The 8,881-nt window shown below is 44.7% G+C and overlaps 1 protein-coding gene across 3 annotated transcripts in view; it reads left to right on the top strand.

Annotated features, from left to right (window-relative positions):
- The first annotated feature begins 303 nt into the window (after positions 1–303).
- SYN3 (synapsin III) overlaps positions 304–8,881 on the top strand; it is a 279,822-nt gene continuing 271,244 nt past the window's right edge. The window contains exon 1 of one of the 3 annotated variants that reach the window (XM_073324725.1): positions 304–455. The gene's annotated coding sequence lies outside the window, so the exon portion shown is untranslated. Of the gene's footprint in view, positions 464–8,881 lie in introns of all 3 variants that reach the window. The other 2 variants (XM_073324735.1, XM_073324744.1) reach the window with 2 other exon arrangements.

The raw sequence follows: 8,881 nt of genomic DNA, 5'->3' as shown, positions 1-8,881 counted from the left end.
GTTGCACAAGAAGAAATAGTGGAGACCAGCAGGGTGTGGGGGAATGTGGGGGGTTTACAAGTGGAGAATCCATGGTTCCCTTTCCTCTGTTTACACTGGAGGCTTTTGACTAAGAGAGTGACAAAATCTGGGTGGTTTGCCCTCCCCTTTCTCAGTGAGAGGCGTAAGGGAAAAGCCTGCTGGTGGAGGCAGAAATCTCTGACATCCAAGCCTGCCCATCAGCTGTTTTACTAAATTATTCATCCTGCTCCTGTGATAATATAGTTATAAGGAGGAGCCTAATTACATTTACTAGCTGGCTTCAGCCAATAGGGTGATAAGGATCCAGGGCTATGGGATGACGACGAATCCTGCCAGTGTGCTGTGAATGTGAGGCAGAAGAAGGGACTTGCAGTTTGTGTGCAGGAGGGGAAGAGAACAAGTCAAGGGCCTCTGGATTAGCAGACTGAGGAAAGGTAAGGAAGTGAGTGGAAATGGGATTCACCTGTATAATACAGAGCCTGTCTGTGAGCTTTTTTAAAAAAATATAGCCTATGTGGACTATTTTCCTGGGGAGTTTGGGGGAGGAAGGGATTGTGTGTATGTGTGTACACACTCACACAAGACATGTATTGGTTGTCTTTGTCTATATGTACACATTGCATATGCGTTCATGTATAATATATACACACCCACACACAATGTCCCTGTGCATGTATTTGGAGGTGCTTGTGTTATATATGAATGCAGCAGTGATCTATAAAGTGTGTATATTATAAATGTAATTAGAAAAGGTGAGATACAGAAACTGCCAGATGAGCTAAAGAAATCTGGATAAACCTAGTAGTGTACAAAGCTGATTTGAGGAAAATGGGACGGCACGGATTGCCAGTCAGATATTTGAAATTAAACGGAGCAGGGATGAGACAACTGGTGTGTATTAATCTATGAAACCTGCAATGAGATGTGGGAATGAGAAAGCAAATTAGAACATTTGTCACAGCAGGTGAAGATAAACGGCGAACAGTCTGTAACTGGATTCGCTAACATGGGAAAGAAAGTGTGAATGACTAGGAAAGGCAATTATTTCTATCCACTGCTGATCTACCTGTACCTATAGGGTGGGAGAGGAGAGAAATCAGGAGAGCCTAGATGGCTGATTAGAAAGTATAAACTGATTTGACCGTCTCATAAACCTGTCGCCTAAATAACATTCTACTGAAGTGTATCCACAGACTTTAATTCTCTCTTCTAATCACATGGGATGGGGTGGGCAGCTGTCAGAGAGGGTGAGACTTTGAACTGGAACCCACAGATTCATGTTGTTTGGAATAGCAGGAGTATGCAAATTAACACAGGAACTTAGCATCAGGACCACCTTTATGTACTGTCCCCTTTTTCCTGTTATCAGGAAACTACCTAGGTCGGGTGGTAATAGTTCTGTCAAAAATGGGTTCCTTTAGGATGACCGTCACTAGGTAATGTAGTGCTAAGACATAGAGGGGTGTTTGTGATGATGATACTAAGATGCCTATTTTGTAACAGACAACATCCTTTCAACTAGTTAACAGAGGGTTGTCCCACTGTCTAAAGCCTAAATCCATTTCATTTAACGAGTTAGTCCTATATCCCAAAATATGGAACCCAAGGGCTTATCTCTCATTCTGTTTTTATTCCCCCACTTCCACTTCTCTTATTGGGCTCCACGAGGAAAGTATTTTTCCTCCCCTGCTCTCTGTAAAGTTTCAGGCCAAAAAGAACAATATATCTCACTGACCATGTTTTACATCAATTGGAACTTTATAGACCCTTCAAATGAGTTCCTGGGAAAACAGAATCTCTGCTCAGAGAGCATCAGACACTGACTCTGGGGGACATGAAGTCTCCCTACAAAGAGAGCAGGAAGACAGACATAAAAGGAGACATGTATGGAATGACTGCCTTGGAACCTGGATTGATCACACTGGTTCAGTTAAAGTAAGAACTGACCTGATTCCTTGGCATTCCCTGACACCAAACCTTTTATAAGTTTAGTTCATTCGCCTCCACTCCCAGATATCTCCCCCTCTCCTGGCTTCCTCTCGGGGCCAGGAGATGGGGGAGGTCCCAACATGGCTGATATTCCATCCATAATACACCCTTTCCCCTGCTTATCTTTACATTATTCTTGTAATATGGCCTGGCTGTTCTAGAAGTCTCTGGTGTGATCTGATATTGGGGGGATAATCTTGAGTCTAATTCTCCACTGCCTTACAGCATTTACACCTGTGCACCCTGAGAGCCAAAGTGGTTGTAAAACCACTCCCATGCTGATCTGGGAGCACCCACTTTGCACAGGTGTAAATGACTTCACGTTAGATGGGACAATGTTGAATCGGGCCCCTTGTGTGATCTGAGGCACCCTGCACTGTGTTCAATGTTTGTATTCAGTGACGCAGGACCAGCTAAGAAACTGCCGAAAATAATATGCTATAGCCCCTATTTAGGACCGAATAGCACTGTCTTCACTTCATCTGAAAAAGCTAGGCTGACTCAAGTGGGTGTTTAACGTATGGGGTATTTTTGTCACTAGCTGTTCTCTTGCATGTGCACTCTGCTCCTTTTTTGTGATCCTAAGCAGAACAAAGCCACAATTGTATCTGAGTTTGAGTCCAACTTTCAAAACACCCACAACAGCCAAGTGAGCTGAGATTGAAGCAAAAGAAGTTTTGTCCATCCCTAAATAAAACCCGCTTCAACTTGGGGACGAGAGATGCCACTGCTACAGACTGAATAGGAATAATTGAGTCTCCTACATATTGACATAATGAGATCGTCAGAGCCTCGATGCAAAGAGAGCTCACAGTTTAAAAAGCTACCTAGGCAGCTCATCCTTGTGTTTAAAAGGAGGCTCGCTCTGCTTATTGTTGCTGGACTGTTGCGTGCTGCTCACAGGGAATTCAGCACATAGGGAATTCAGCGAGGGGGTGAGGGAAGTGTTCTTGGTGACACCACGGCAGTTGCAGGCTGGGATTCAGTTGCAGCATTTATCCCTGGTTGGGTGAATACATTGTTTGCTTCTGCCTCGGTGTCAGCAGTGTGGTTCAGAGGTGGGCAAAATGCCAGATTCTTCCCAGGGAAGCTAATGTCATTGTCAATTCATTGGTGGCAGAGACCATGCTTTGAAATCTGAGGTCACTCTCCCTGTTAATTGCGCAGATGATTAATTCATGCAGTGATATCATTTTCCTGGGCTGAGGTTATGAATTGTAATAATGAGGGGCATGGAGGGATACAAGCCTTTTGCTCATTTTAATGTTGTTAACATTATTACTGTGCCAGCTACTGCCTCCTCCAAACGGTGGCCTCCTGTCCCTTTGGTGGTACTGGCCTTCTTGTTAACTCTCCCCCTTGCCAAAATGGGCTCTGGTGTAATGCAGGCCAGATGCACCCTGGGGGACTGCAGTTTGAATGTGGATGATGAGTGAGGGGCCCTTATCTGGCCACAGTAGTTATGGAAACAATAAATTCTAATCCGTATTTCAGATTATATGTGAAACAGAGTCTCTATCCACTGGGTACTTTTCCTTAATCTTGGTGTCCAGGACAAATTGTGTTCTGCCTCCCTAAAATTCCCCTTGCACTTCCATCTGGATTAAATAATTCTCCTCCTCCTCTAAAAAAAAAAATGTGAAAAGTGGTCGTGTTGCACAATGGCTGTTGCATTCTGGCCACTGCATTCCACACCAGAGGTGGCTGCATTTCAGAGGCTGGTGAATGACCAATGTTTACTCCATCTGTAATCCTTCAGAAGTAAAGGTGCTGTAAAAAGGTCAGTTGTTGATATAGAAGCCTCCTAACGGTGTGATCTGTGTCTGAGGTAATAACTATATCCTAGGCTGAATATCTCTTTCTCTCTGCTATTGTCCTAGTATCTAAGCAAATAAACTCAGCAACTGAAAGCCAAGGTGATTTTAGTAAATAAACTCTTTTGGGTTTTGAGCTGTGGAGTTTGTTAGCCCAGGGAATGATTAGTAGCCAATAAACTGGAGTTATTTTGAAGTTATTGCAATACTGACATTCTTAATTGAAACTGTAAATAAAAGTGAAGGGAAACAATACAGAGGGCTGTCAAACTGCTCCTCCTTGCTCACTCCACATTTTTCCTGCTCCCCTCTGCTATCTCCTTTTTCACTGACATCCCTCCCCAATGGTCCGCAAGCCTCTTGTCTTATGTTTTCAAAACTGAATTGGTGGGGCGGGGGTGGGATTCCAATTTAAAGACAAATGTTGGGGCAAAATGGGTTGCTTTCCATTTAAGCAGTGTGGCAGCTTGGCTTTCTCTTCATCCTAGATTACCCTTCCTCACCACCTGCCCTTGATGTTAAAGTTGCCATTTTCCTGCTTTGCTTTATGGGAGTGGCATTTTTGTTGCTGACAAACAATTAGAAAACTCTGATTGCCATGACTCTTCTTTGACAATTGGCTTCTTACTCAATCAGGATAGAGGTTTGCATATTTACAATACAGTTATCAAGGAATAACCATGCGGAGATTATGCAGATCCCTCCACTATGTCTATTAATGACTGGCAGCCAGTTTGCAGAGGATTGCATATTATATAGTTAGTGAGAAATAACCACACAATGATTGTGCAACTCAGACGCCTATAACCAGAGCACAATATAACACTGCTACTATTAATAACAGATTGACAATGGCCACGAGGAGGGTGAAATATCCCCAGAAGCTGTGCTTGTAATTTAAACCCTGCTTAAAGGGAACAAACAAGAGGGTGGCCCTTGTAAATGACATATTGCTGTGAGGTGATCTGCAGGCTTGTGTCCCAAATAAACTGCTCTGCATATGCCTGCTGATAAGGGCTAGATTCTCCATTGCTGAGAGTGAGAAGAGGGGGTTGAGGGAGGCTTTCCACTTCCTAAGGTCCTCTCTAATCTGGCTGTGGGATGCTTTGGGTGTAGATGTGCTGAAACAAAGGCAGCAAGGATAGGTGACATGGAGTCCCACTTCTCCTGGAAAGTGGGAGTGTTGCCTTGAAATGAACTCTGAAGGCAATGGCCTGTTGTTTAACAGGATTGTTTTATTTTCACCGGTAACTCTTATTATTTCTCTGTTCCACTGCCTGGTTTCATTGACTAGGCCTTTTCCCTTAGCAGAGTCCTCCTTAGAAGGTGCTCAGATACTACAGTGCTGGGGGCCGTCTGAGTGCCCAGCTCAGTTTGGAATCGATTGACTGACTGTACATTAAGTGCTGCAGTGAACAGAGGAAGCATTTACTTTATTTTTAAATGTGTCTACCAAAGCTCTTGGTTTGTATCCCTTCTCTAGGGTTGTTTAAAGTATCTGGCTAAGGGTACTGACAGAGACTCTTAAAAATGTCACTTCTGAAAGTTATCCAGCTATTTTAAGTACCTAGGATCCCCCCATCACCACAGTATCTGAGTGCCTCACACTCTTTCATGTGTTTATTCTGAAAGCACTCCTGTGAGGTAGGGATGTGCTATTATCCCCAATGTACAGATGGGAACTGAGGCACACAGAGACTCATGGGTATGCAGACATACCCAAACTAGCTTTAATCTAGGTAACTGAGGTCCCTGAAGCAGTGAAGGTGCAGCAGCATGGGCTGGCCCCGCAAGTAAAGTTACCCAGGGTTCCAGGTGGGCTTGCACAGCCCACACTGAAGCGCAGGCGGCCGTGGCTTTACTGCTTTACTGCCGAAGCTAGCTAGAATAAAGCTAACTCAGGTATATGTACACAAGCTGCAGTCACACCTCATGTACCCTAAGCAATGTGCCCAAGTGAGTTTGTGACAGAACAATGACAGGTTTCAGAGTAGCAGCCATGTTAGTCTGTATTCACAAAAGAACAGGAGTACTTGTGGCACCTTTGAGACTAACAAATTGATTTGAGCATAAGCTTTCGTGAGCTACAGCTCACTTCATCGGATGCATTCAGTGGAAAATACAGTGGGGAGATTTATATACATAGAGAACATGAAACAATGGGTGTTACCATACACACTGTAACGAGAGTGATCACTTAAGGTGAGCTATTACCAGCAGGAGAGTGGGACTGGGGGGGGGAACCTTTTGTAGTGATGATCAAGGTGGGCCATTTCCAGGAGTTGACAAAAACGTCTGAAGAACAGTGGGGGGTGGGGGGGTGAATAAACAAGGGGAAATAGTTTTACTTTGTGTAATGACCCATCTACTCCCAGTCTCTATTCAAGCCTAATGACAGGTTTCAGAGTAACAGCCGTGTTAGTCTGTATTCGCAAAAAGAAAAGGAGTACTTGTGGCACCTTAGAGACTAACCAATTTATTTGAGCATGAGCTTTCGTGAGCTGAAGTGAGCTGTAGCTCACGAAAGCTCATGCTCAAATAAATTGGTTAGTCTCTAAGGTGCCACAAGTACTCCTTTTCTTTATTCAAGCCTAAGTTAATTGTATCCAGTTTTCAAATTAATTCCAATTCAGCAGTCTCTCCTTGGAGTCTGTTTTTGAAGTTTTTTTTGTTGAAGAATTGCAACTGTTAGGTCTGTAATCAAGTGACCAAAGAGATTGAAGTGTTCTCCAACTGGTTTTTGAATGTTATAATTCTTGACATCTGATTTGTGTCCATTTATTCTTTTATGTAGAGACTGTCCAGTTTGACCAATGTACATGGCAGAGGGGCATTGCTGGCACATGATGGCATATATCACATTGGTAGATGTGCAGGTGAACAAGCCTCTGATAGTGTGGCTGATGTGATTAGGCCCTATGATGGTGTCCCCTGAATAGATATGTGGACACAGTTGGCAACGGGCTTTGTTGCAAGGATAGGTTCCTGGTTTAGTGATTCTGTTGTGTGGTTTGTGGTTGCTGGTGAGTATTTGCTTCAGGTTGGGGGGCTGTCTGTAAGCAAGGACTGGCCTGTCTCCCAAGATCTGTGAGAGTGATGGGTCGTCCTTCAAGATAGGTTGTAGATCCTTGATGATGCGTTGGAGAGGTTTTAGTTGGGGGCTGAAGGTGATGGCTAGTGGCGTTCTGTTACTTTCTTTGTTGGGCCTGTCCTGTAGTAGGTGACTTCTGGGTACTCTTCTGGCTCTGTCAATCTGTTTCTTCACTTCAGCAGGTGGGTATTGTAGTTGTAAGAATGCTTGATAGAGATCTTGTAGGTGTTTGTCTCTGTCTGAGGGGTTGGAGCAAATGCGGTTATATCGTAGAGCTTGGCTGTAGACAATGAATTGTGTGGTGTGGTCTGGTCTGGATGAAAGCTGGAGGCATGTAGGTAGGAATAACAGTCAGTAGGTTTCCAGTGTAGGGTGGTGTTTATGTGACCATCGCTTATTAGCACCACAGTGTCCAGGAAGTGGATCTCTAGTGTGGACTGGTCCAGGCTGAGGTTGATGGTGGGATGGAAATTGTTGAAATCATGGTGGAATTCCTCAAGGTCTTCTTTTCCATGGGTCCAGATGATGAAGATGTCATCAATGTAGCGCAAGTAGAGTAGGGGTATTAGGGGACGAGAGCTGAGGAAGCGTTGTTCTAAGTCAGCCATAAAAATGTTGGCATACTGTGGGGCCATGCGGGTACCCATAGCAGTGCCGCTGATTTGAAGGTATACATTGTCCCCAACAACTCTGACATCATAATCAAAAAGGCTGACAAAGGAGGTGCTGTTGTCATCATGAGTAGGTCGTAATATGAACAGGAGGCTGCTAGGCAGCTCTCCAACACCACTTTCTACAAGCCATTACCCTCTCATCCCACTGAGGGTTACCAAAAGAAACTACACCATTTGCTCAAGAAACTCCCTGAAAAAGCAAAGAACAAATCTGCACAGACACACCCCTGGAACCCCGACCTGGAGTAATCTGTCTGCTACCCAAGATCCATAAACCTGGAAATCCTTGACGCCCCATCATCTCAGGCATTGGCACCCTGACATCAGGATTGTCTGGCTATGTAGACTCCCTCCTCAGGCCCTACGCTACCAGCTCTCCCAGCTATCTTCGAGACACCACTGACTTCCTGAGGAAACGACAGTCCATCGCTGATCTTCCTGAAAACACCATCCTGGCCACTATAGATGTAGAAGCCCTCTACACCAACATTCCACACAAAGATGGACTACAAGCCATCAGGAACAGTATCCCCGATAATATCACGGCAAACCTGGTGGCTGATCTTTGTGACTTTGTCCTCACCCAGAACTGTTGCACATTTGGGGACAATGTATACCTTCAAATCAGCGGCACTGCTATGCGGGGGGCCCCGGAGCTACTCAGGGCCCTAAGCAATTGTTTGGTTTGCTTATGCCTAGTGCGGGCTCTTTTTGCTAGTAAGTGGCAACCATCCTGTCACGGAACAGGAATATCCTTGAAAACAGAGTTACTAACTAGGCTTCACTTTGCAGTGTTTTTCCTGCCAGAGGTGCGCTGCTGCTTTAGCACTCCGTGTACTCGATGTTCAGGCAGGTGCCAAGGTTGCAGCAAGATGCCTGTTAGGCCTGTTGATTTACCAGAGGTCTGCAGTGTTACAGCTCCTTGTTCGTGAGGAACTCTCGGGAGGCTATGGCTGCCAGTGACCCCAAGGGATGGAGTCTGAAATGAAGCATTGTAACAAAAGCAAGTAGCGAGCACAAGCCAGCTGCCTCTATAGTATGACGGCTATACTGCGGCATGGCAACATTCAGTATTCTGCCTTCAACAGAATTAAAATCGAGTCTTGATTTATATCAGGAAATCTGTTAGGATTCCTTCCTAGTAACCAATTAGCCAGTAGACAATGCCTGGCAAGGACTTCTGCGCAGTCATGATCCGAGATCTAGTTTCTTAAGAAACTGGTGAATTCCCTACATTCTGTAGCAGCATCTGATGTCTACTGGGGTGCTTGAAACGTGCTCCCATGTATCCT

This window comes from Lepidochelys kempii, chromosome 1 (assembly GCF_965140265.1).
Source record: "Lepidochelys kempii isolate rLepKem1 chromosome 1, rLepKem1.hap2, whole genome shotgun sequence".
Taxonomy (NCBI): Eukaryota; Metazoa; Chordata; order Testudines; family Cheloniidae; genus Lepidochelys; species Lepidochelys kempii.
The sequence above is the reverse complement of the archived record's forward strand: the minus strand, read 5'-3'. Positions and strand labels throughout refer to the sequence as shown.